We start from the raw sequence: 26,186 nt of genomic DNA on the forward strand, positions 1-26,186 counted from the left end.
GAAGAATGTCAAACCGATACTTGTCATGCTTCACTAGAATATGCCACCTAAGGTGACAATGCAACTATTTGATATCAATTGTTACATTAACTAAAAGGGGTCATCCAAACTTTAAAACATGGCCCCCTATACCTGGGCCCCTCATATAAATTATACTTACCCCGCTTCCCTGCACTTGCATCACTCCTAATGCCCACACAGTTGACGCTGTATCTACCCGTCAAATGGATAAAAAAATCTGGCAATGGGGACGAGCCTCCCTAGAATTGCATACTTTGGTGTTAAAAAAATATTAAAGTATTATAACAGTTATACCTTTATTGCCTGACCCCAAAAATAAAATAAAATGTATGCAATCCCATACCCCAAAAACACAATAATTAGTACATTTGCTACCTACTAAATTGAGATAATTTGCACTGGGAACAGGGACAGATATGACTGTTGACTATCTTTCTACAGAGTTCTGTAATGTGTTGCGCTTTACAGTATATACAATATGAAATAAATATAAATTATATATAAAAATGAATATAATATAAATATATATAAATGTAACAAAGTAGCATCTTGGAACCAAACCCAAGTTCGGTAAAAGGTTTTTAATAGTAGAAATGAATTTTTGAAGTCATTACCGGAAGTCTCGCGAGTCTTCGCAAAGTTATAACGTCGACTCATATGAGCCAATATGTTCTAATACTGTACGGAGAGCTCGCTCCGTACAGTATTCAAACAAAGTTTTATGAGAATTGACTTTGGATGTTTCATCAGAAGTCAATTCGCTCATCCTTAATAATGACAGACAAAATTTTGCGTAATTCCCCCAAAATAAAATGACAAAACTTCAGCTTAATTTACAAGGCAATTTTTTGAGGAAATTTGTAACACATTTCATTCATTTAGAATCAATATGATCTTCTCTATATATGAGAATATCATGTGAGATGTGTGTTGACAAATGAAAAACAGTCAACAAAACTAGCAGAAACTGGTACATATAATATCAAATATAAGTTGTGAGACAACCATGAACCAAAATATTTTATTACATTTTTTAATTAAGAGATGTGTGGTTAGTGCAATATCTACTCATCAAAAATAAACTCTAACTAGTGCTAAATAAAAATCCTCAAACTGTTTGTAAAAGATACATTGCAACAATGAATTGAAAAATCTGCAATTTCATTTTAATGAAATATTGTTAAGAAGAAAATTTGAATAATTAGTGAGTGTGGTTTAATAAAGTCTCCTGACCTGGGATTATAATCTCAAGCAGTGGCCCCTTCTGTCAGCTGGTACTGATCTCTTCATCATTATAATATTAGCTATTCCAGTGAAAGGCTATTCTGAAGACAAAGTGAATTATTACCTATATAGATGTTCATTTAATTAATTTATAGCTCTGACCTGCAATTGTACAGTTTCTAGAAGATTGTGGTAATGGTTAATAAACCAGATGAAACATGTTTAAAGCAAACAAGAATAGGATGTCTACATAAATCTGGTGAATAAGAAATCCATTATTTTTGCTCCTACTCATCAATATTCATAGTGAACATGTTTCACATTTTGTTAATATAGGTGTGCAAATATGTTAAAACTCTATTCCGTGAGTGATTCTCCAAAATTCAAAACATTCTGACTGGCTTAGAATCTCCAACATTTTGTATTACATCATACGGTATATTTTGGTAAATACGTACTAACGCCAGCAAGATTATTCTCATTGCTTTTTCTGAGATCTCATTAATGGTGAGCAGTTCCAATTGAAATTACAAAATAGTCATATATTTAAGGCCCCCTTACATATGGGCTAATGGTCAGGGCAATTGTCAGGGAGAAGCACTTCTAGGAACACTCATTCCAAATAATTGTCCTTTCTAATGTGCCGCTGATCGCGCAATGAACAAATAAACGCTCATTCATTGGGTAAAAGCATAACTGGTGTGGACGCCTACCTATAAATCATTATATCTGGCCAGCATATGGTACTTTCTGCTGCAAAAACAATGAATGTGTGTGGGTACGAGCAATCAATCTAGTGATTGCTCATCTCCATTCAGTGAAAGTGATTGCTGCAAGTAAATGCAGCTCTCACCTCTTGCAATGAAAAGGCAATTATTTTGAATGTACAGCTTGTTCCCAATATTTGCCTGCTACAGGTATGTCGGTCCATGTGAAGGGGTTTTACATTGTATGGGTCATATACATACATATCATTTATAGCACAAATAAAGATAAAGACTCATCAAACACAGGCCATGAACATGCTCCAAGTATGCAGATATAAAGTAGAAGAATTATACAGTAAATACATTTAGTCTGTGAAATAATTGACTCAATTGCTTTGTTAGATTCTGCTTGAAAAACCTTATACACACTCCTCCTCCATCTATGTGAATGTTTCTGCATGAGAGGCCTCAGACTGAAGCATTCTGCTGAACATCTAGTGCTATTGCTTTGTTATACTGTCAGACTAGGTATGTTGCTTGAGATTTTTATAGTTCTGACAATATTATTAATAGCTGTAACTAACTGCTATTTGCACATAATTTACCTTTATTATAGGCACTGAATGGTAGCAGCACATTTTTTAAGTATTACATGTTTCTGGATCCTGCCCTGCATGAGCTGCCACTCAATAAGTAAGAATTCACTTTTCATAATAGATGAGAGACAATTCGGTATAATTTACATTTGCTGATGAAACATTCTGAACATCACAAATATCAGCATTCTTCTCTCACAAATCAAATGATGGTTAACAAGCTTACTAGGGAGCTCTTAAGGAGATGTGCTCCCAGGTCAATATAAAGCTTCATAATTACTGCTATTATGGAGAGTTGATAATATGTTCTTGATTAAGGTCATGCAAATCGAGGATATAGCAGGTGTCACTAATATCTGCAAATGATCAAATTCTCAGGCACCTAGCTCTAATCTGCAGCATATAGGAGGGGTACAGAAAGCAATGCCAGATTGACAGCAAAGTTTTTTTTTCTAGCTACATGTAACCTCAAAAATCCAGTCTAATATTGTGGGATGATTGTGCGATGCCTTCTGTTCTTAGATTTGACAGTTATCACCATTTGTCGCAAATAGAGAGACCTTTGTTTATCACTACAGATCACTATATGCCTGGGCCAAGATGTCCGCATGGTTCAATGTTGTGTGTCCCGGTGGTTGGAAGAACTAGAATGATAGCAAAAGGCGCACAGAGTTGGACCTCTGCATGGATAGATCCTCTGATAAGAAGATTGTCACATAGTGATCTTTTCTGTACAAGTGAAATTTAACATCACATCCCAAGCCTATGGAGGCAAACAGTGTCTACACAAACCAAAAGGCATTTGCACAACATTGGGATATGAGCCAAACATTCTTCTGGAGATATTCCATTAACCACAGCTCTCAAAGCCTATCATTGTGAACAGCAAGGTTGCACTTGAAGCTGGACTGGAGATTTATACACTTCAACTATCATGGCCTACAGTGACTTTGGACTTGGCTCCCATCAAGCACATCTGGGACGTCATTGGTTGGCAATTGCAAAGATAGCTACCAGCAGCGGATCGTGATGATTTGCGTGCCCAAGTGCATTCAGCATTGGAGAGCATTTCTCAGGCAACCATTAATAACCTCATTATCAGCATGCCAAGGTATGTAAGTATAAGTCTTTCTGTGCCTGGCACTAATACTTAATACTGAATAAATCAAGATGTTTTGATTATTTTAAGTGTCTTAACATTTGCATATCATTAACATGTCAATCTATCCTATGATTTTCATAGCTCAATGACTTCTCCTTTTCGATGTTGAAATTTTAATACTGAGTGCAATTTGTATTTATCCAGTATCTATGTATGTACAGATTGAATAGCATTTGAATGCATGGACCATGGAGTTTAATATTGGATGAAAGGATCAGGTTCTGAGTGGTAATGTAAAAGGGGAGGAGGGTAAATTTATGGAGCTACTGCACTGGCACTCCATTTTTTTTTTTATGTGAGACTGTTAGAAATTGATATGTAAAGTGCTTGGCTATCTCTAGTAGTCCAACAGAGAATGATTGGAGCATAAACGTGAATGCATGACTGTATTCCATCTATACTGGGGATTTTGGGACTCTGTTCCCATTCCTACATATGAAAGCCAAATTTTGGTTGTGTAGCCTGCAGAATTGGAAATAAAGTTCTAAACTTAAACCTCTTCTTGATGTAGCAAATTTCCATTTTTTTTTTTACTACCTGCCTTTCCTAAACCATAACTTTTTTTTATTTTTCCATTCACATAGTCATATGTCATTTATTATATTTTTTTGCAGGACAAATTGTACTTTGCAATGGCCATATTATAAATTGCATATGATGTAGTGAGAAGCTGGAAAAATATTGCAAATAGCGTGTAATTAGAAAATTATATTCTGCCACAGAGTTCTGTTTTTATATGTAAAACAACCAAAAAGAAACACACAGAATAACCAATTTCATTTTTTTTCCCATTACAGTGTTCACAGTGTGGGATAAATACCTTTATATTTTAACAGCACATGCATTTTTGGACACATTGGTATACATGATATTTATTTTTGTTATCTGGAAAGGCAGCAATATTATTATTATTTTTTTTTTAATATTTGTTAAGCTAAATTTTGTTACTTGCCCTTGTGGGACTTTTACAAATGATTGATTGCTTGTCCATGACTGGAATGAATTACTATTGTAGCCATGGGAGTTATGCTATGTTCTTATGGAGCCCTACAACCTGCAACCCTTCTTAGGAACTAACGCCGTAGTAGCCTCGGATCCTTCATAGGGACTGAGGTTGCAAAAAGGAATTAATAGCTTGCCTGATCACCACATGATGCAGCTGTTAAGACCCCATGACTGTAGTGCTCCCAGGGAAAGCCATATCAGATGCTGTGGTCACAAATGACCATGACATTTGGGAGTTAAATGTCTGTGAATGGCTTTATTACCAATCACAGACTTTAGCCCAGGTGTCTGCTATGTGAAACAGCAGAAACCCAGTGGCTATGGCACTTGCTCTGCTCTGGAGTGGGCTCTATCATTAAATACCTGATACCTCCCATATGTGTATGGCAAATGGAGTAAAACAGACTGTAACTCAGGACCTGCATTGATCTGTAAATAATGCAAAGGTAATGAACTTTATATGGAAATGCATGCTATATATAACATATGTTTATTGTTTTAAAGTGCTTTTCATATGTGAAGAATGATGACTAGAAAATACATATTGAAAGAAAAAAATTTGTAAAGTTGAGTTGATCTTTGCATAGTGCATTATGTTCTAGTGATGACACTATAATTGAACTAATATAATTTACAGTATGTGCTGTACTTATAATTTTATAGTTATTTTGCTACAGTATTTTGCAGCATAACCAAGGACAAAGTGAAAAGTTCATATTTCACAACAATCATTAGTTTAAAATGTAATATAGAATTGGTCATTTACTCTTTATCTGTAAACAGCTTGTATAATTGCCAGTGCAGTCTAGAAGTCATATATCTGATTCACTGGTGAAGAACAATTTAATGTTCTCTATTATTTCAATATCAAGTTTGGGAAAGGTGATTAGATCTCAAAGTAAACAACTTTGTACGATGACTGTGTCAGCATAACATTAAAAGATACGTATGGGGGTTCATTGCTGTCATATTCAGGAAGCTGAGCAAGGTGTTGTCCCAAGAGCATAAGTATCGGGAAATCACTGCTGAGAGTTCCTCACTGTATTCAATGCTCTATGTGGATGGATCTGTACTGTCACTGGTTTGATCTCAACAGTAATATGTAGGTTCTTAGCCTCACTGATAATGCTTTAAAAGTGCCAAATTTGCCATGTGTCATTTTTAATACTTATGTCTACTCATGTAGCTAAGTAGCCTTTGGGATCTTTCAGGCACTAAGTGGAGGTAGGTGGAAGTGCAACTGTTTCCCCGACATTCAAGTCAGGTTACAGAAGGAAAATATTATCATCATCTACTGTATACAGACTTTCTACAGTGCTTAAAGATTTGATACCGCCTCCCTGTAATGTCCCCTGATATCACATAATAGATTGGACATGCTTGAAGTTGCAGTTCTTTCCTCTTATGCCTCCTCCCTGTAATGTCCAATAGCAAACTCTCGGAGGCAGTGAGGAAAGGAGTTAAATATCACAAATAGGTGCCAAGTGTTGTGAGTAAAACAATTTATGGTATAGATTTCTAGTTTACTTTGGCTGACACTGTTATATTGATTATGTGTACTGTAGTATTGTGCCCCACTTTCCCAGGTTTCATGTCCTCCTTTTGAGGGTTATGAAAGTGGTCAACCTAACTACAGTGCTAAGTATTTACTGGTGGTGGAGAAGTGAGTGGGAGCTGCTGCTCCACCAATCTCATCGATTACACACATTCCAGCAGTGACGAACAACATCTGTGCAGCCAAGGAGGAATAACGAGCGCTGTTACAACTGGACCAAGAGTGAGCGCTACAGCCATCTTTTATCACTGGGCCCTTGCTAGATTAGGCTACCTTCACATTAGCGTTTTTTCCGTGGATCCGTCATGGATCTGCAAAAAATCACTTCCGTTACCATAATACAACCACATGCATCTGTCATGAACGGATCCAGTTGTATTATGTCTTCTATAGCCATCATGGATCTATCATGCACACTATGGAAAGTCAATAGGGGACGGATCCGTTTTCTATTGTGTTAGAGAAAACGAGTCGGTCCTGGCACATAATGCAAGTCAATGGCGACAGATCCGTTTTCTTTGACACAATAGAAATCTGCCCCATGGTATTTTTCTTTTTTCTATTTTTTTTGCAGTGTGGACTTCATTTAAGAGTGCATGCATATGGTGGAGTTATGAGGGATATCTGATAGCCTAGAGAGCATTCGGCTGCCAGCTATCTAAATTCTATGGACATAAATGGGGTGGGAGGAACAAAGGAACAAATGTGCCTAGGGCAGCAAGAACTCTAAATAAATATATGGGATATAGAACTAATAATAAGCAATAATATAATGCAAAAACATGGTTGGTTTTTATGTTTTTAAATTTAAATTAACAATATTCAGAAATTCACATATAGCATAGACATCTTGTGACATAATACCATGAAAAAAGTTGGTAATGTCATGCCACAATAGGATATATTCCGCCAAAGAAGGCAATGAAGGACATATCTGTATGTGAAATATAAAAAAAATCTTAAAGTACATACTATTTTCTCTCTGCCTTGTCTATAATTACACCTACAAGACATAGACACTATTCACATTATTTGCAATGTAACTTCAACAATGTGTCATGCTTTTCTAGAGGTATCATTAAAGACACAACTTGGAACATATTTATTCAATGTATATAGCACAAGCTACATAATGGCCATGTTAAAACAAAAAATAATCATAATAATTGCTGGAATTACTTTTTTATTTACCTATGTATTTATTTTATTTTTTTACAAAACTAAACCCAGAAAGTTTTAACAAATTCAAATCCCTTAGCAATGAGCGGAAAAGGAAGTCCAGCTGTTGTGTCTTTATTATGTCAAATAGAATCAGGTACACTGTGAGATGGAAGGTAAAGTTACCTGCAGGGAAAACATCTTTAAAAAAAAAACAAAATGTCAAAACCCCTTCCAATGCATTAGCTAACATTTATAAACATTGTGAATAACATTTTAACTAAATTATCACCAAAACCAATGCATTTAAAGTATTTGTGGATTGTTAGATCTAAGAAGGTACTCTATGATGAGCTGTTAGAGACCAGGGGTCTGTATACTAGTGTTGGGCGGAATATTCGAATAGCAAATATTAATCTCAAATATCGGCACTTCGAAAATTCTTAGCAACCAATAGGAAAGTTGCCTACCCCTTACTATATAAGAACCTCCCCAGCAGCCCTTGTATGCAGTATTTTGCAGATCTGAGAGAGACAGCAGTGTTATTGCTGTGCTCTCTGCTTTCCTGTGTCATTACATTAGATAGTTAGTTAGCTTATATATATAATACGGATAGATAGTAGGAGATAGTCAGTGTAGGTTATATCCTGATATAGTGTAGCTGATATAGGTTCTGCTGTCCATACATGCATTGCTACATACGGTACATAGTGATGTATGTATGTATGAATGTATGTATGCTATATACATACAGTACAGACCAAAAGTTTGGACACACCTTCTCATTCAAAGAGTTTTCTTTATTTTCATGACTATGCAAATTGTAGATTCACACTGAAGGCATCAAAACTATGAATTAACACATGTGGAATTATATGCATAACACAAAAGTGTGAAACAACTGAAAATATGTCATATTCTAGGTTCTTCAAAGTAGCCACCTTTTGCTTTGATTACTGCTTTGCACACTCTTGGCATTCTCTTGATGAGCTTCAAGAGGTAGTCACCTGCAATGATCTTCCAACAGTCTTGAAGGAGTTCCCAGAGATGCTTAGCACTTGTTGGCCCTTTTGCCTTCACTCTGCGGTCCAGCTCACCCCAAACCATCCTGATTGGGTTCAGGTCCGGTGACTGTGGAGGCCAGGTCATCTGGCGCAGCACCCCATCACTCTCCTACCATGGTCAAATAGCCCTTACACAGCCTGGAGGTGTGTTTGGGGTCATTGTCCTGTTGAAAAATAAATGATGGTCCAACTAAACGCAAACCGGATGGAATAGCATGCCGCTGCAAGATGCTGTGGTAGCCAGCTGGTTCAGTATTCCTTCAATTTTGAATAAATCCCCAACAGTGTCACCAGCAAAGCACCCCCACACCATCACACCTCCTCCATGCTTCACGGTGGGAACCAGGCATGTAGAGTCCATCCGTTCACCTTTTCTGCTTCGCACCAAGACATGGAGGTTCGAACCAAAGATCTCAAATTTGGACTCATCAGACCAAAGCACAGATTTCCACTGGTCTAATGTCCATTCCTTGTGTTCTTTAGCACAAACAAGTCTCTTCTGCTAGTTGCCTGTCCTTAGCAGTGGTTTCCTAGCAGATATTCTACCATGAAGGCCTGATTCACACAGTCTCCTCTTAACAGTTGTTCTAGAGATGTGTCTACTGCTAGAACTCTGTGTGGCATTGACCTGATCTCTAATCTGAGCTGCTGTTAACCTGCGATTTCTGAGGCTGGTGACTCGGATGAACTTATCCTCCGCAGCAGAGGTGACTCTTGGTCTTCCTTTCCTGGGGCGGTCCGCATGTGAGCCAGTTTCTTTGTAGCGCTTGATGGTTTTTGTGACTGCACTTGGGGACACTTTCAAAGTTTTCCCAATTTTTCGGACTGACTGACCTTGATTTCTTAAAGTAATGATGGCCACTCGTTTTTCTTTACTTAGCTGCTTTTTTCTTGCCATAATACAAATTCTAACAGTCTATTCAGTAGGACTATCAGCTGTGTATCCACAACGCAACTGATGGTCCCAACCCCATTTATAAGGCAAGAAATCCCACTTATTAAACCTGACAGGGCACACCTGTGAAGTGAAAATCATTTCAGGTGACTACCTCTTGAAGCTCATCAAGAGAATGCCAAGAGTGTGCAAAGCAGTAATCAAAGCAAAAGGTGGCTACTTTGAAGAACCTAGAATATGACATATTTTCAGTTGTTTCACACATTTTTGTTATGTATATAATTCCACATGTGTTAATTCATAGTTTTGATGCCTTCAGTGTGAATCTACAATTTTCATAGTCATGAAAATAAAGAAAACTCTTTGAATGAGAAGGTGTGTCCAAACTTTTGGTCTGTACTGTACATAGTGCTGTGATGCCACAAGTTCACAACAATACTTAGTGTACCAATCACTAATAAGTAGTCAGCCCTGTTAAAATGTGAAGTTGCACATATTGCGCCAAAATATTTGCATCATTAGTGCCGATTTTGCAATCGCGAATATATTGGAACACTCTATCTGCATATAAAGCTATTGTAATGTTCTGCCATGCCAACCATTTTCTCCAGTCTCAGGAAACCTCTAGCAGCTTGAAAAATGTAGATATAGTGACCCATGTCTGTATTACACGTATTTTACGCAAATATTACATTTCCGATTTTTTCAAGAAAATAATCTCAAATTTGAAATATCGCTAATTCGAATATTGCCCCTGCCACTCATCACTACTGTATACTGTATATAGGACACACAAGCCATCTGCTATCCAATTCCACCCTATATTTATATTACTATTTTATATTACTATGTCAATATAATAGATGCTGTTTTTAGTCTGTGGTATAAGAGACTTGAGTGCATATACCTGCATAAATGTTGGTTGACCAAATCATGCTGTATTATAGTTTTGTACAGCTCAGAGCTTGCGCAGGACAGTAACATTGTCATGCACACAAACCCTTCATAAAAAAGGGTCACAGACAGCAATTACATGCACCATATTTATGATGGTCATCATTGTTAACATTCTTTCTTTATGGTCCAAAAGTAAAAAGTTTTGAGGCGGGCAGAATTCTCTTTTTGCAAAAGCACCAGAGGCACAAAAATGTAGCTTTTTTTTTTTTTTTCACCAGTGAGCAAACAAATTGATGCATTTAAAATTTGCTACCGATGTTCAATTAACTAAACTAATTTTCCTAGAAATGTTGTTGTAGCAGACAAATATAGCGATCACGTATACATTGTTAAAATGAAACTGTTCCATAGCACAGCCTCCTGCTAGACCAATTGCTATGTAACTACTCTGGACCAGTGTCTATCATTACCTATGATGTGTCTTGAGCTCTCTTTGGCCTTTTCCATGACATTCAATGTTAACTGACAGTTTTGCTTACTCAGATATATTAGCTATTTGGAAGCAGGTAGTTGTTCTTTTTCTTTCATACTGTTAAAATGACTGAGTTGGCAACTCTCAGATTTGTTGTTTTCACTGGTTTTGTGATAATATCCCCTTTCTCCTCAAACTGTGCAATACAGACATAAAATACTTGAGATGGAGAATGGTGTGGAATTTTAAGGAGTTTCTATATAAAAAAAAAACAAAAAAAACAATATCAGATATAGTTTTTCACGCTGTATCTATAATTAACTTGCAGAGGACCCACGCCGTACATACAGGGCTGGTGGACGTCACTTAAGGACCAGCGCTGTACATCAGCGACACGGACCTGGCAGTCACTGATAGCTGGGCCCCTGCTGCATATGCAGGCATCAGTAAAAACACTGATGCTGGCATATTAACCCCTTGTATGCCACTGCATGCAGAGGGTTTGCGGAGGGTATGAGTGCCCTACGTATCTCCATCGGGTCACCGTGCTACAGTGGCGGGGACCCGATGGCAGAGAAGGCAAGCCTGATGCCTTCCATAGACATAGAGGCTTGCCTTCTATGAAAGCCTGTGATAGCCAGACCTTAGGTTGGGTCTCATAGGCAGGCTGTCAGCATATAAGCTGACATGCAATGTATTACAATAAAGGCTGTATTGTATTACATTACTTCTGGAATTCAGACCCCAGAGTCTTATAGTGGAACAAAAATAAAAAGTAAAAAAAAAGCTAAAAAAGTGTTTTTCATAATAAAATAAAAATAAAGTTTCAAGTAAAAATAAATAAAAAATCCCAGATTTGAAGACATAAAATAGTAAAAAAAAAAAAAGAAAACAAGACATATTGGGTATTGCCACATCTGTAACGACCGACTCTACAAAAATATCACATGGTCTACCCCCTCACCTGAAGGCCGTAGAAAAAATAAAATAGAAACTGTGCTAAAGCAATCAGTTTTTTGTGACCTTACATAACCAAGCGATCAAAAAGGCGTATGCCCCCCAAAATATTATCAATCAAACCGTCACCTCATCCCGCAAAAAAATGAGCAGATACATAAAACAATCAGGCAAAAAAAAAGAAAAAGAAATAGGGCTCTCAGATTATGGAGACACTAAAACATGATTTTGTTTAAAAAATGCATTTATTGTGTAAAACTTAAATAAACAAAAAAGTATACATATTAGGTATTGCCACGTCCATAACAACCTGCTGTATAAAAGTATCACATTGCCTGATCCCTGAGATGAGCACCATAAAAAAATGGTGTCAAAAAGCCATTGTTTGTCACCTTACATTACAAAAAGTGTAATATTGATCAAAGAAAAATCATATGAATAAAATAGTACCAACAAAACTGCCACCTTATCCCGTAGTTTCCAAAATGGTGTAACTTTTTTGGAGTTTCTACTCTAGGGGTGCATCAGGGGGTCTTCAAATGGGACATGGAAATGAGCTACGGATTCTGAAGTGAATGGTTCTGCACTAAAAATGCGGCTGGGAAAAAAGGGCAGGGCACGGAAGAAAAGTAGTGCCATATTGTTAACGGAGGGTAGATTTTGCCAGAATAGTTTTCGGGTGCTATTTGACATTTGAAGAGACCCTGAGGTACCCCTAGAAAGAAAAGCCAAACATTTTTTGGAAACTACACCCCTCAAAGAATAAATCTAGGGATGAAGTGAATTTAGAAAAATATTGCTGTGAGGATGAAAAATGTACTTTTATTTCCAATAAAATGATGCTTTAGCCCCATTATTATTTTATAATGCACCCCACATTTTGTTATGCATTTTTTTCCTGAATATGGCAATACCATATATGTGGTCATAAACCACTGTTTGGGGGGCACAGCGACACTCAGAAGGGAAGGAGCAGCATTAGGATTTTCTAACATATAATTTTCTGAAATTGTTTCTAGGGACCATAACATTTATTTTTATTTTTTCCACCAATGTAGCTGTGAAGGGGCTTTTTTTTTTTTTTTTTTTTCGGGACTGGCTGTAGTTTTTATTAGTGTCATATTGGGATACACATGTCTTTTTGATCACTTTTTATAACATTTTTTGTGGAGGTAAATTGGGTAAAATGGCAATTGTGTTAGTGTTTTTTATTTTATGGGGTTCCTCCTGCGTTAAATATGATATCATAATTTTAATCTGAGTGTTGATACTGGTATGGCAATACCAAATGTATATCTTTTTTATGTTTTTTTGCTTTACTACGTTATAACATAAATTCACATTGGTATCACCATATACTAAAGTCCATAACTTGTTTTTTGTGTGACGGATTGTAGTTTTTTTTACTATAATTTTGAGGTACATATGTCTTTTTGATCATTTGTTTTTATTTTTTTGCGGAGGTCAGATGACAAAAACAGCAATTCCGTTATGGTGTGGGATTAGTAATATGATACTTTCATAGATCAGGTCGTTACGGACGCGGCAGTACCATTTATGTGTAGTTTATTTTTTCATTTTTTTTTCATTTTTTAATGAAATATAAATGAACATATTTATGAAAAGACAATGTTTATTTTATTTTTATTTATTTTTTACACTTCTCAACCCGATGGATGCCGTGTGCGGCTACTGACCGCTGCATCTATGGGGTTAAACGGCCAAGATTGGTGACAGCACCAATTTTGGCCATAGCAGCACAGTGTCAGCTGTAAGTTACAGCTTACACTCTCTGCTGAGGGCAACGGCTCCGTTCCTGAGATGTTGCCAGCAGAGCCGTCAAGAAAAGGATGAGCTACAGGGGCATCAGGGGGAAATGGAAGCACCTGGGGGGATATGGGGGACAGTGCAATTATCATGGGCACTGGGGGTGGCAGTCATGCGTGATTTCAGGCTGTGGTCTCCATGCTGGAGATCACAGCCTGAAACCAGCATTTTCTCAATGAAGCTCTCCGATTGGTTAGTCTGCAGAGACTAGCCAATTGGAGCACTTGCTGGCGCTCTGATTGGTCCCTTGCCATCTTCCCCGGTGTCTCTGCCCCGGTAAGCAGATTGGACGTGACTGTACGTGCTATTTGGACGTACAGTTACTTCCAAATGCGTGAAGGGGTTTATACCAGTGTGCAAAAATGTCCCTTAGGGTACATCTACAGAGGGTGTAAAAAAGTGGGAAATTCTGTAAATTTTATATGTGAATTTCCACATTGGTTCTATGTAACTATTTTAATCTCATTTACTTTCAGCTACTATAAAATATTGTGGATTGCCCACTCCCAATTACACAGCAGAAAATATTCTGCGTTATATTTCCCATGTAGAGAAATCAAATTACAAATATTATTTTAACACAGGTGTCAGGTTATCAACTATTCAATAATATAAAAAGTATTTGTAGGATTGAAACGCTCCAGATAGAGATAACATAAACATTACATTATCTTCTGTATTTCAGTAGTTGTTTGCTTTGCTTTTTAGTAAGATTCCAGATTGGAAAAAACGGCTGCCAGACAATCAGAATTTCTTGGCTTTCCGATACTAGATTAAAGAAGCTTTTTGCTGTATGAAAGTATTTGCATTCACATGCAAGGTATGGACACAAATCTTTCAGCATTTTATTTACAATGAAGGGCTTCTATTATTTTTATTCCCATCTTGGTGACTGTGCAGAATAATATATACTTTTAAAGAGATTTAACTTACAGTTGAGGGTTAGTGTGACTACTTATATTGTGAGCAGTACTCCGTCAAAATGATGGAAATTCTAAATTAGGATTATACAACAGGCAAAATATAGAGCTATAAATAAAAATTATTGAAAATCAAAGCCAACTGCTAGGCATAGATATCAGACAAGCAGAACTAAAACAGAAGATAATGCATTGATAGGAATGTCAGCACAGGCTAAATTCTGCATATATAGGAAGGGAAAAGATTTAAAATGTTCTCCAAGATTGAAAGCAAAACTGGAATATACATGTAAGGCCTCATGCACACGGCCATTGTTTTGGTCCACATCTGAGCCGTAGTTTTGGCTGCTCGGATGAGGACCCATTCACTTCAATGGGGCTGCAAAAGATGCTGCCAGCACTCCGTGTGCTGTTCCCATCTGTTGCTCCGTTCCGTGGGCCCGCAAAAAAAATATAACATGTTCTATTTTTGTCCGCCAAGAATAGGCAGTTATATTAAAGGCTGTCTGTGCCATTCCGCAAATTGTCGAACGTGCATGGACGCCATTCGTGTTTTGTGGATCCGCGATTTGTGTACCGCAAAACACAAAACGGTTGTGTGCATGTAGCCTAAGGCAGATGTCACCAAAGGAGCTTCCTGCAGAAACAGTTTTCTAAAATAGTAAAAGGGGATTCGGAAAGGGTCCATTTTTGGATGCTTATTTTATGTTGGTTGGACAGCATACTTCATTACAGCTTTCTGCATGCCTTCTATTTGCACTTCCTATCATGCTTCTTAGTAGTGATGAGCAGCATAGGCACTATTTGTTTTCACAATATTTAGCACATTTTTGGCCTAATATTCGCAATAAATTCACAAAATGTGAAAATTGGCAATGTAATACAGGCGTGGGTCACTTTTGCTAAATTTTTCAAGCTGCTAGAAGTTTCCTGAGACTGGAGAAAATGCACAGTACAGCCATTCCTTTCACACTACCTAACACCCTGCACTGGAACCTATCAGCTACACTATATCACTATCTAACCTACACTGACTATCTCCCACTAACTATCTGTATTATATATATATATATATATATATATATATATGAGCTATCTAACTAACTATCTAAATGTAATTGACTCAGCAAAGCACAGGGGACAGCAATAACACTGCTCTCTCTCTATCAGATCTGCAAACAACAGCAGGAAATGGCTGCTGGGTAGAGTTGAGCGAACACCTGGATGTTCGGGTTCGAGAAGTTCGGCCGAACTTCCCGAAAATGTTCGGGTTCGGGATCCGAACCCGATCCGAACTTCGTCCCGAACCCGAACCCCATTGAAGTCAATGGGGACCCGAACTTTTCGGCACTAAAAAGGCTGTAAAACAGCCCAGGAAAGGGCTAGAGGGCTGCAAGGCAGCAACATGTAGGTAAATCCCCTGCAAACAAATGTGGATAGGGAAATGAATAAAAATAAAAATTAAATAAATAAAAATTAACCAAAATCAATTGGAGAGAGGTCCCATAGCAGAGAATCTGGCTTCCCGTCACCCACCACTGGAACAGTCCCCGGAACCCAGGCAGAGGAGAGAGGTCCCGTAACAGAGAATCTGGCTCATTTCAGCAGAGAATTAGTCTGCATGTCATAGCAGAGAATGAGGCTTCACGTCAGCCACCACTGCAACAGTCCATTGGCATATATTTAGGCCCAGCACCCAGGCAGAGGAGAGAGGTCCCGTAACAGACAATCTGGCTTCATGTCAGCAGAGAATCAGTCTGCATGTCATAGCAGAGAATGAGGCTTCACGTCACCCACCACTGCAACAGTCCATTGTCATAAATTTAGGCCCAGCACCCAGGCAGAGGAGAGAGGTCCCGTAACAGACAATCTGGCTTCATGTCAGCAGAGAATTAGTCTGCATGTCATAGCAGATAATGAGGCTTCACGTCAGCCACCACTGCAACAGTCCATTTTCATAAATTTAGGCCCAGCACCCAGGCAGAGGAGAGAGGTCCCGTAACAGACAATCTGGCTTCATGTCAGCAGAGAATTAGTCTTCATGTCATAGCAGAGAATCAGGCTTCACGTCAGCCACCACTGCAACAGTCCATTGGCATATATTTAGGCCCAGCACCCAGGCAGAGGAGAGAGGTCCCGTAACAGACAATCTGGCTTCATGTCAGCAGAGAATCAGTCTTCATGTCATAGCAGAGAATCAGGCTTCACGTCACCCACCACTGTAAGAGTCCATTTTCATAAATTTAGGCCCAGCACCCAGGCAGAGGAGAGAGGTCCCGTAACAGAGGATCTGGCTTCATGTCAGCAGAGAATTAGTCTGCATGTCATAGCAGAGAATGAGGCTTCACGTCAGCCACCACTGCAACAGTCTATTGGCATATATTTAGGCCCAGCACCCAGGCAGAGGAGAGAGGTCCCGTAACAGACAATCTGGCTTCATGTCAGCAGAGAATCAGTCTGCATGTCATAGCAGAGAATGAGGCTTCACGTCACCCACCACTGCAACAGTCCATTGTCATAAATTTAGGCCCAGCACCCAGGCAGAGGAGAGATATCCCGTAACAGACAATCTGGCTTCATGTCAGCAGAGAATTAGTCTGCATGTCATAGCAGAGAATGAGGCTTCATGTCAGCCACCACTGCAACAGTCCATTGGCATATATTTAGGCCCCGGAACCCAGGCAGAGGAGAGAGGTCCCGTAACAGAGAATCTGGCTTCATGTAAGCAGAGAATTAGTCTGCATGTCATAGCAGAGAATGAGGCTTCACGTCAGCCACCACTGCAACAGTCCATTGGCATATATTTAGGCCCAGCACCCAGGCAGAGGAGAGAGGTCCCGTAACAGACAATCTGGCTTCATGTCAGCAGAGAATCAGTCTGCATGTCATAGCAGAGAATGAGGCTTCACGTCACCCACCACTGCAACAGTCCATTGTCATAAATTTAGGCCCAGCACCCAGGCAGAGGAGAGAGGTCCCGTAACAGACAATCTGGCTTCATGTCAGCAGAGAATTAGTCTGCATGTCATAGCAGAGAATGAGGCTTCACGTCAGCCACCACTGCAACAGTCCATTGGCATATATTTAGGCCCAGCACCCAGGCAGAGGAGAGAGGTCCCGTAACAGACAATCTGGCTTCACGTCAGCAGAGAATCAGTCTTCATGTCATAGCAGAGAATCAGGCTTCACGTCACCCACCACTGTAAGAGTCCATTTTCATAAATTTAGGCCCAGCACCCAGGCAGAGGAGAGAGGTCCCGTAACAGACAATCTGGCTTCATGTCAGCAGAGAATTAGTCTGCATGTCATAGCAGAGAATGAGGCTTCACGTCAGCCACCACTGCAACAGTCCATTGGCATATATTTAGGCCCAGCACCCAGGCAGAGGAGAGAGGTCCCGTAACAGACAATCTGGCTTCACGTCAGCAGAGAATCAGTCTTCATGTCATAGCAGAGAATCAGGCTTCACGTCACCCACCACTGTAAGAGTCCATTTTCATAAATTTAGGCCCAGCACCCAGGCAGAGGAGAGAGGTCCCGTAACAGACAATCTGGCTTCATGTCAGCAGAGAATTAGTCTGCATGTCATAGCAGATAATGAGGCTTCACGTCAGCCACCACTGCAACAGTCCATTTTCATAAATTTAGGCCCAGCACCCAGGCAGAGGAGAGAGGTCCCGTAACAGACAATCTGGCTTCATGTCAGCAGAGAATTAGTCTTCATATCATAGCAGAGAATCAGGCTTCACGTCAGCCACCACTGCAACAGTCCATTGGCATATATTTAAGCCCAGCACCCAGGCAGAGGAGAGAGGTCCCGTAACAGACAATCTGGCTTCATGTCAGCAGAGAATCAGTCTTCATGTCATAGCAGAGAATCAGGCTTCACGTCACCCACCACTGTAAGAGTCCATTTTCATAAATTTAGGCCCAGCACCCAGGCAGAGGAGAGAGGTCCCGTAACAGAGGATCTGGCTTCATGTCAGCAGAGAATTAGTCTGCATGTCATAGCAGAGAATGAGGCTTCACGTCAGCCACCACTGCAACAGTCTATTGGCATATATTTAGGCCCAGCACCCAGGCAGAGGAGAAAGGTCCCGTAACAGACAATCTGGCTTCATGTCAGCAGAGAATCAGTCTGCATGTCATAGCAGAGAATGAGGCTTCACGTCACCCACCACTGCAACAGTCCATTGTCATAAATTTAGGCCCAGCACCCAGACAGAGGAATGAGGTCCCGTAACAGACAATCTGGCTTCATGTCAGCAGAGAATTAGTCTGCATGTCATAGCAGAGAATGAGGCTTCACGTCAGCCACCACTGCAACAGTCCATTGGCATATATTTAGGCCCAGCACCCAGGCAGAGGAGAGAGGTCCCGTAACAGACAATCTGGCTTCATGTCAGCAGAGAATCAGTCTGCATGTCATAGCAGAGAATGAGGCTTCACGTCAGCCACCACTGCAACAGTCCATTGGCATATATTTAGGCCCAGCACCCAGGCAGAGGAGAGAGGTCCCGTAACAGACAATCTGGCTTCATGTCAGCAGAGAATCAGTCCTCATATCATAGCAGAGAAAAATAGGATTGAATGAGGAAGTGCCCTGGAGTCCTATAATATATGGTTAAGGGGAGGTAGTTAATGTCTAATCTGGACAAGGGACGGACAGATCCTGTGGGATCCATGCCTGGTTCATTTTTATGAACGTCAGCTTGTCCACATTGGCTGTAGACAGGCGGCTGCGTTTGTCTGTAATGACGCCCCCTGCCGTGCTGAATACACGTTCAGACAAAACGCTGGCCGCCGGGCAGGCCAGCACCTCCAAGGCATAAAAGGCTAGCTCTGGCCACGTGGACAATTTAGAGACCCAGAAGTTGAATGGGGCCGAACCATCAGTCAGTACGTGGAGGGGTGTGCACATGTACTGTTCCACCATGTTAGTGAAATGTTGCCTCCTGCTAACACATTGCGTATCAGGTGGTGGTGCAGTTAGCTGTGGCGTGTTGACAAAAGTTTTCCACATCTCTGCCATGCTAACCCTGCCCTCAGAGGAGCTGGCCGTGACACAGCTGCCTTGGCGACCTCTTGCTCCTCCTCTGCCTTGGCCTTGGGCTTCCACTTCTTCCCCTGACATTTGGGAATGCTCTCAGTAGCGCGTCTACCAACGTGCGCTTGTACTCGCGCATCTTCCTATCACGCTCCAGTGCAGGAAGTAAGGTGGGCACATTGTCTTTGTAGCGTGGATCCAGCAGGGTGGCAACCCAGTAGTCCGCACAGGTTAAAATGTGGGCAACTCTGCTGTCGTTGCGCAGGCACTGCAGCATGTAGTCGCTCATGTGTGCCAGGCTGCCCAGGGGTAAGGACAAGCTGTCCTCTGTGGGAGGCGTATCGTCATCGTCCTGCCTTTCCCCCCAGCCACGCACCAGTGATGGACCCGAGCTGCATTGGGTGCCACCCCGCTGTGACCATGCTTCATCCTCATCCTCCTCCACCTCCTCCTCATCCTCGTCCTCCTCGTCCTCCAGTAGTGGGCCCTGGCTGGCCACATTTGTACCTGGCCTCTGCTGTTGCAAAAAACCTCCCTCTGAGTCACTTCGAAGAGACTGGCCTGAAAGTGCTAAAAATGACCCCTCTTCCTCCTCCTCCTCCTCCTGGGCCACCTCCTCTTCCATCATCGCCCTAAGTGTTTTCTCAAGGAGACATAGAAGTGGTATTGTAACGCTGATAACGGCGTCATCGCCACTGGCCATGTTGGTGGAGTACTCGAAACAGCGTAACAGGGCACACAGGTCTAGCATGGAGGCCCAGTCATTGGTGGTGAAGTGGTGCTGTTCTGTAGTGCGACTGACCCGTGCGTGCTGCAGCTGAAACTCCACTATGGCCTGCTGCTGCTCGCACAGTCTGTCCAGCATGTGCAAGGTGGAGTTCCACCTGGTGGGCACGTCGCATATGAGGCGGTGAGCGGGAAGGCCGAAGTTACGCTGTAGTGCAGACAGGCGAGCAGCAGCAGGATGTGAACGCCGGAAGCGCGAACAGACGGCCCGCACTTTATGCAGCAGCTCTGACATGTCGGGGTAGTTGTGTATGAACTTCTGCACCACCAAATTCAGCACATGCGCCAAGCAAGGGATGTGCGTCAAATTGGCTAGTCCCAGAGCTGCAACGAGATTTCGCCCATTATCACACACCACCAGGCCGGGCTTGAGGCTCACCGGCAGCAACCACTCGTCGGTCTGTTGTTCTATACCCCGCCACAACTCCTGTGCGGTGTGGGGCCTGTCCCCCAAACATATGAGTTTCAGAATGGCCTGCTGACGTTTACCCCGGGCTGTGCTGAAGTTGGTGGTGAAGGTGTGTGGCTGACTGGATGAGCAGGTGGAAGAAGAGGAGGAAGCCGAGAAGGAGGAGGTGGCAACAGGAGGCAAAGAATGTTGCCCTGCGATCCTTGGCGGCGGAAGGACATGCGCCAAACAGCTCTCCGCCTGGGGCCCAGCTGCCACTACATTTACCCAGTGTGCAGTTAGGGAGATATAGCGTCCCTGGCCGTGCTTACTGGTCCACGTATCTGTGGTTAGGTGGACCTTGCTACAGATGGCGTTGCGCAGTGCACACTTGATTTTATCGGATACTTGGTTGTGCAGGGAAGGCACGGCTCTCTTGGAGAAGTAGTGGCGGCTGGGAACAACATACTGTGGGACAGCAAGCGACATGAGCTGTTTGAAGCTGTCTGTGTCCACCAGCCTAAATGACAGCATTTCATAGGCCAGTAGTTTAGAAATGCTGGCATTCAGGGCCAGGGATCGAGGGTGGCTAGGTGGGAATTTACGCTTTCTCTCAAATGTTTGTGAGATGGAGAGCTGAACGCTGCCGTGTGACATGGTTGAGACGCTTGGTGACGGAGGTGGTGGTGGTGGTGTTGGTGGTACATCCCCTGTTTGCTGGGCGGCAGGTGCCAACGTTCCTCCAGAGGCGGAGGAAGAGGCCGAGGCAGCAGCAGAAGAGGCCGAGGCGGCAGCAGCAGAAGAGGTAGCAGGGGGAGCCTGAGTGACTTCCTTGGTTTTAAGGTGTTTACTCCACTGCAGTTCATGCTTTGCATGCAGGTGCCTGGTCATGCAGGTTGTGCTCAGGTTCAGAACGTTAATGCCTCGCTTCAGGCTCTGATGGCACAGCGTGCAAACCACTCGGGTCTTGTCGTCAGCACATTGTTTGAAGAAGTACCATGCCAGGGAACTCCTTGAAGCTGCCTTTGGGGTGCTCGGTCCCAGATAGCGGCGGTCAGTAGCAGGCGGAGTCTCTTGGCGGCGGGTGTTCTGCTTTTGCCCACTGCTCCCTCTTTTGCTACGCTGTTGGCTCGGTTTCACCACTGCCTCTTCCTCCGAACTGTGAAAGTCAGTGGCACGACCTTCATTCCATGTGGGGTCTAGGACCTCATCGTCCCCTGCATCGTCTTCCACCCAGTCTTGATCCCTGACCTCCTGTTCAGTCTGCACACTGCAGAAAGACGCAGCAGTTGGCACCTGTGTTTCGTCATCATCAGAGACATGCTGAGGTGGTATTCCCATGTCCTCATCATCAGGAAACATAAGTGGTTGTGCGTCAGTGCATTCTATGTCTTTCACCGCTGGGGAAGGGCTAGGTGGATGCCCTTGGGAAACCCTGCCAGCGGAGTCTTCAAACAGCATAAGAGACTGCTGCATAACTTGAGGCTGAGACAGTTTCCCTGGTATGCATGGGGGTGATGTGACAGACTGATGGGGTTGGTTTTCAGGCGCCATCTGTGCGCTTTCTGCAGAAGACTGGGTGGGAGATAATGTGAACGTGCTGGATCCACTGTCGGCCACCCAATTGACTAATGCCTGTACCTGCTCAGGCCTTACCATCCTTAGAACGGCATTGGGCCCCACCATATATCGCTGTAAATTCTGGCGGCTACTGGGACCTGAGGTAGTTGGTACACTAGGACGTGTGGATGTGGCAGAACGGCCACGTCCTCTCCCAGCACCAGAGGGTCCACTAACACCACCACGACCATGTCCACGTCCGCGTCCCTTACTAGATGTTTTCCTCATTGTTATGGTTCACCACAACAACAAAAATATTATTTGGCCCAATGTATTGTATTCAAATTCAGCGGGATATAAATTTGAGGCCTAGTATTTAGGCGCTGGGTGACCGGTATGGATTTACTAACAGAATTAGACTTGGAAATGCACAGTAGCGTGTGTGTGAAGTTATTCTGAATGACCCTATGTGCACCTTGAATATTATATACCCTTTTAGGGATAGATTTCAAATAGCTCTGATATAGCAGGAACCACTAAATTATGAAATTGCTAAATTGGGAATTGTATTTCAACCCAGAACAAAAAATGTGCTTTGACGGACACTAAATAACTTTCCCAGCCACAACAGGACAGCGGTAACGAGAGATTTAGCGGGATATAAATTTGAGGCCTAGTATTTAGGCGCTGGGTGACCAGTATGGATTTACTAACAGAATTAGACTTGGAAATGCACAGTAGCGTGTGTGTGAAGTTATTCTGAATGACCCTATGTGCACCTTGAATATTATATACCCTTTTAGGGATAGATTTCAAATAGCTCTGATATAGCAGGAACCACTAAATTATGAAATTGCTAAATTGGGAATTGTATTTCAACCCAGAACAAAAAATGTGCTTTGACGGACACTAAATAACTTTCCCAGCCACAACAGTACAGCGGTAACGAGAGATTTAGCGGGATATAAATTTGAGGCCTAGTATTTAGGCGCTGGGTGACCGGTATGGATTTAGTGACAGAATTAGACTTGGAAATGCACAGTAGCGTGTGTGTGAAGTTATTCTGAATGACCCTATGTGCACCTTGAATATTATATACCCTTTTAGGGATAGATTTCAAATAGCTCTGATATAGCAGAAACCACTAAATTATGAAATTGCTAAATTGGGAATTGTATTTCAACCCAGAACAAAAAATGTGCTTTGACGGACACTAAATAACTTTCCCAGCCACAACAGGACAGCGGTAACGAGAGATTTAGCGGGATATAAATTTGAGGCCTAGTATTTAGGCGCTGGGTGACCGGTATGGATTTACTAACAGAATTAGACTTGGAAATGCACAGTAGCGTGTGTGTGAAGTTATTCTGAATGACCCTATGTGCACCTTGAATATTATATACCCTTTTAGGGATAGATTTCAAATAGCTCTGATATAGCAGAAACCACTAAATTATGAAATTGCTAAATTGGGAATTGTATTTCAACCAAGAACAAAAAATGTGCTTTGACGGACACTAAATAACTTTCCCAGCCACAACAGGACAGCGGTAACGAGAGATTTAGCGGGATATAAATTTGAGGCCTAGTATTTAGGCGCTGGGTGACCGGTATGGATTTAGTGACAGAATTAGACTGGGATATGGCCAAAAAATAACCACACTATTGCTGGTTAAATGCACTTGGTGACGGGCGCAGCTTGCCCCTGATTTAGTATATGGCCAAAAAATGAACAGTGTCGGGTGGTAATAATTCAATTAAGAATTATTAATTATGGTCATAAAAATTATTAATCATAAAAAAATTAAATTTTTATAATTTGTCATAAATTCTTAAAATCATGACCTGGTGAATCGTACACAACCTAATTGATACAATTCACATCTGAGGCCGACTATTTCTACAGATAAATAAGTTCTTTTTGACGTGAGATGACGTTAATGATAAAACATGTAGTACTGCATTATACAACAATACACAGGTTTATAATAATATGCAGATTTATTGATTACAAGGTTATAAACATATATAAGTAGATAAACACAATGATACATGCAAATGAATATATATATAGCGTTAATATAAAGCATTATAAGCTTAACAATACATGTGAGTGGAAATAACTTGTCACATTATAACCAAGCTATTATTAGGTTAGGATATCAAAGTAGGAACATAAGTTATACATATATATATTACTTTTGTTCAGAGAAAACCTCATGATATCAGGATGGGCCTGTCTAATCCTAGACATCAATATGGAATGCTAAATACATTCCACCCCCCTCTAACCAACTACACATCACAGGACTTCAGGCATGGGCAAATCCATTCAAGGATATAGCTTAGAAGAGATAACTGTATCCTTCCGCCCCATCCTGGACTATTTTCACATATATAACTTTGGTAAGACTATTAAGACAAATGACAGGGATATATGATCTTTGCTAGACCATATCTTAAATGGAAAGGACTTGAAATAAGTCTTTCCTGTGGGAAACCATCACTTAGCTTGGTGAAGAATGTTCTATCAATATTTATATATCTAAGCAATTATTTACTGCTTTGCTAGATTATGAGTCTTGATTCTTCTGCAGGTAGAATGAAGTCTCACAATATCCTAAAGCTACATCTCAATATGGAGATGATCAATTAATTTAATTATGTATTTATTCGCCAATCTAGATGGTATAATTTCACCCACACTATCAAATTAGTCTTAATAAAATGAAATATCATTTTCTGTATCTCTTACCAAGTCCTAGTAGAAATCTCACTTCTGCTCCTAGGAAAGCTGGGTGGTCCATCATAGCACATCTCACCATGGCTTCCATCTTGATAGACCCCTCTAGACAGCTTTACTTCTCTTTCCTCTCTTTCTTGTGTGTGTCTCTGTTCTCTGTCCTGTGTATGGTTTATGATCACAAACTTATCAGTTAGACACACCTTCCTAATTTGGAGCTTTCCAATCATTGTCGGATGGGTGTGACATCATAACCTTACCCAGAATGCACTTTTGCTACTGTTGTAATGTCACCTACTCATACCTAGGTGGCACTGCTGTGTAAGCTATTTGCATCCTAGTATAAAGGGTTAACTTCTGTAAGTCTGAATAAAGGTATAATATACAATTGACCTTAAAAGCTTTAATTCAAGGCTATAGGGATTCGATTTGACACTTGTAGCAATTAGAGACAGACCTCTAGGCGTCTCTCTGTTTCTCACATTGTTTGTTTATGGATCATAAATAACTTGAATCTCCTTGTTTTCTCACAGAGATAACAGTATCTCCTGTTACACCAAAGAGGTGAATAATTGTTACAAAACACACATCTTCACAGACACTCTTTTAGAAACAAAGATTCTCCTAATGAGAAATATATATAATATACTGGATACATGTTGTCTTCATAACATATAACAGTATAATGTATATTATATGTCCTATTGATTGTCTTATGCTAAGGACTAAGGCTCATTAAATGAATACATGAATACTATATATTTGCTTCATTGATAAATGCCTAATTGTATAGGTAATTATCACCAGCTGCATAGAGCTTATCTTTACCTCCCGTCATAAATTTATCAGTAGATAAGGAGGCCTCTTCTCAGACTGGTACACTCATGAGAAGAATAACACTAAAGAGTAGAAACCTTCGTGTGACCTTACTTTGGCCTTCTCAAGACCTACAAAATTGTAACTATAGTGGAGCATGGCTCTTAAAGGTAATGAACATCCATCTTGACTAAAAATAAATTGGATATCAATGTATTTACCTATGAAAAGGCACGACAACAGACTATTGCTGGTTAAATGCACTTGGTGTGATAGCTTGACCAACCACACTACTGAGGGTTAAATTCACTTGGTGACGGGCGCAGCTTGCCCCTGATGTAGTATATGGCCAAAAAATGAACAGACTATTGCTGGTTAAATGCACT

Source organism: Bufo gargarizans, chromosome 3 (genome assembly GCF_014858855.1).
Source record: "Bufo gargarizans isolate SCDJY-AF-19 chromosome 3, ASM1485885v1, whole genome shotgun sequence".
NCBI classification, from domain to species: Eukaryota; Metazoa; Chordata; class Amphibia; order Anura; family Bufonidae; genus Bufo; species Bufo gargarizans.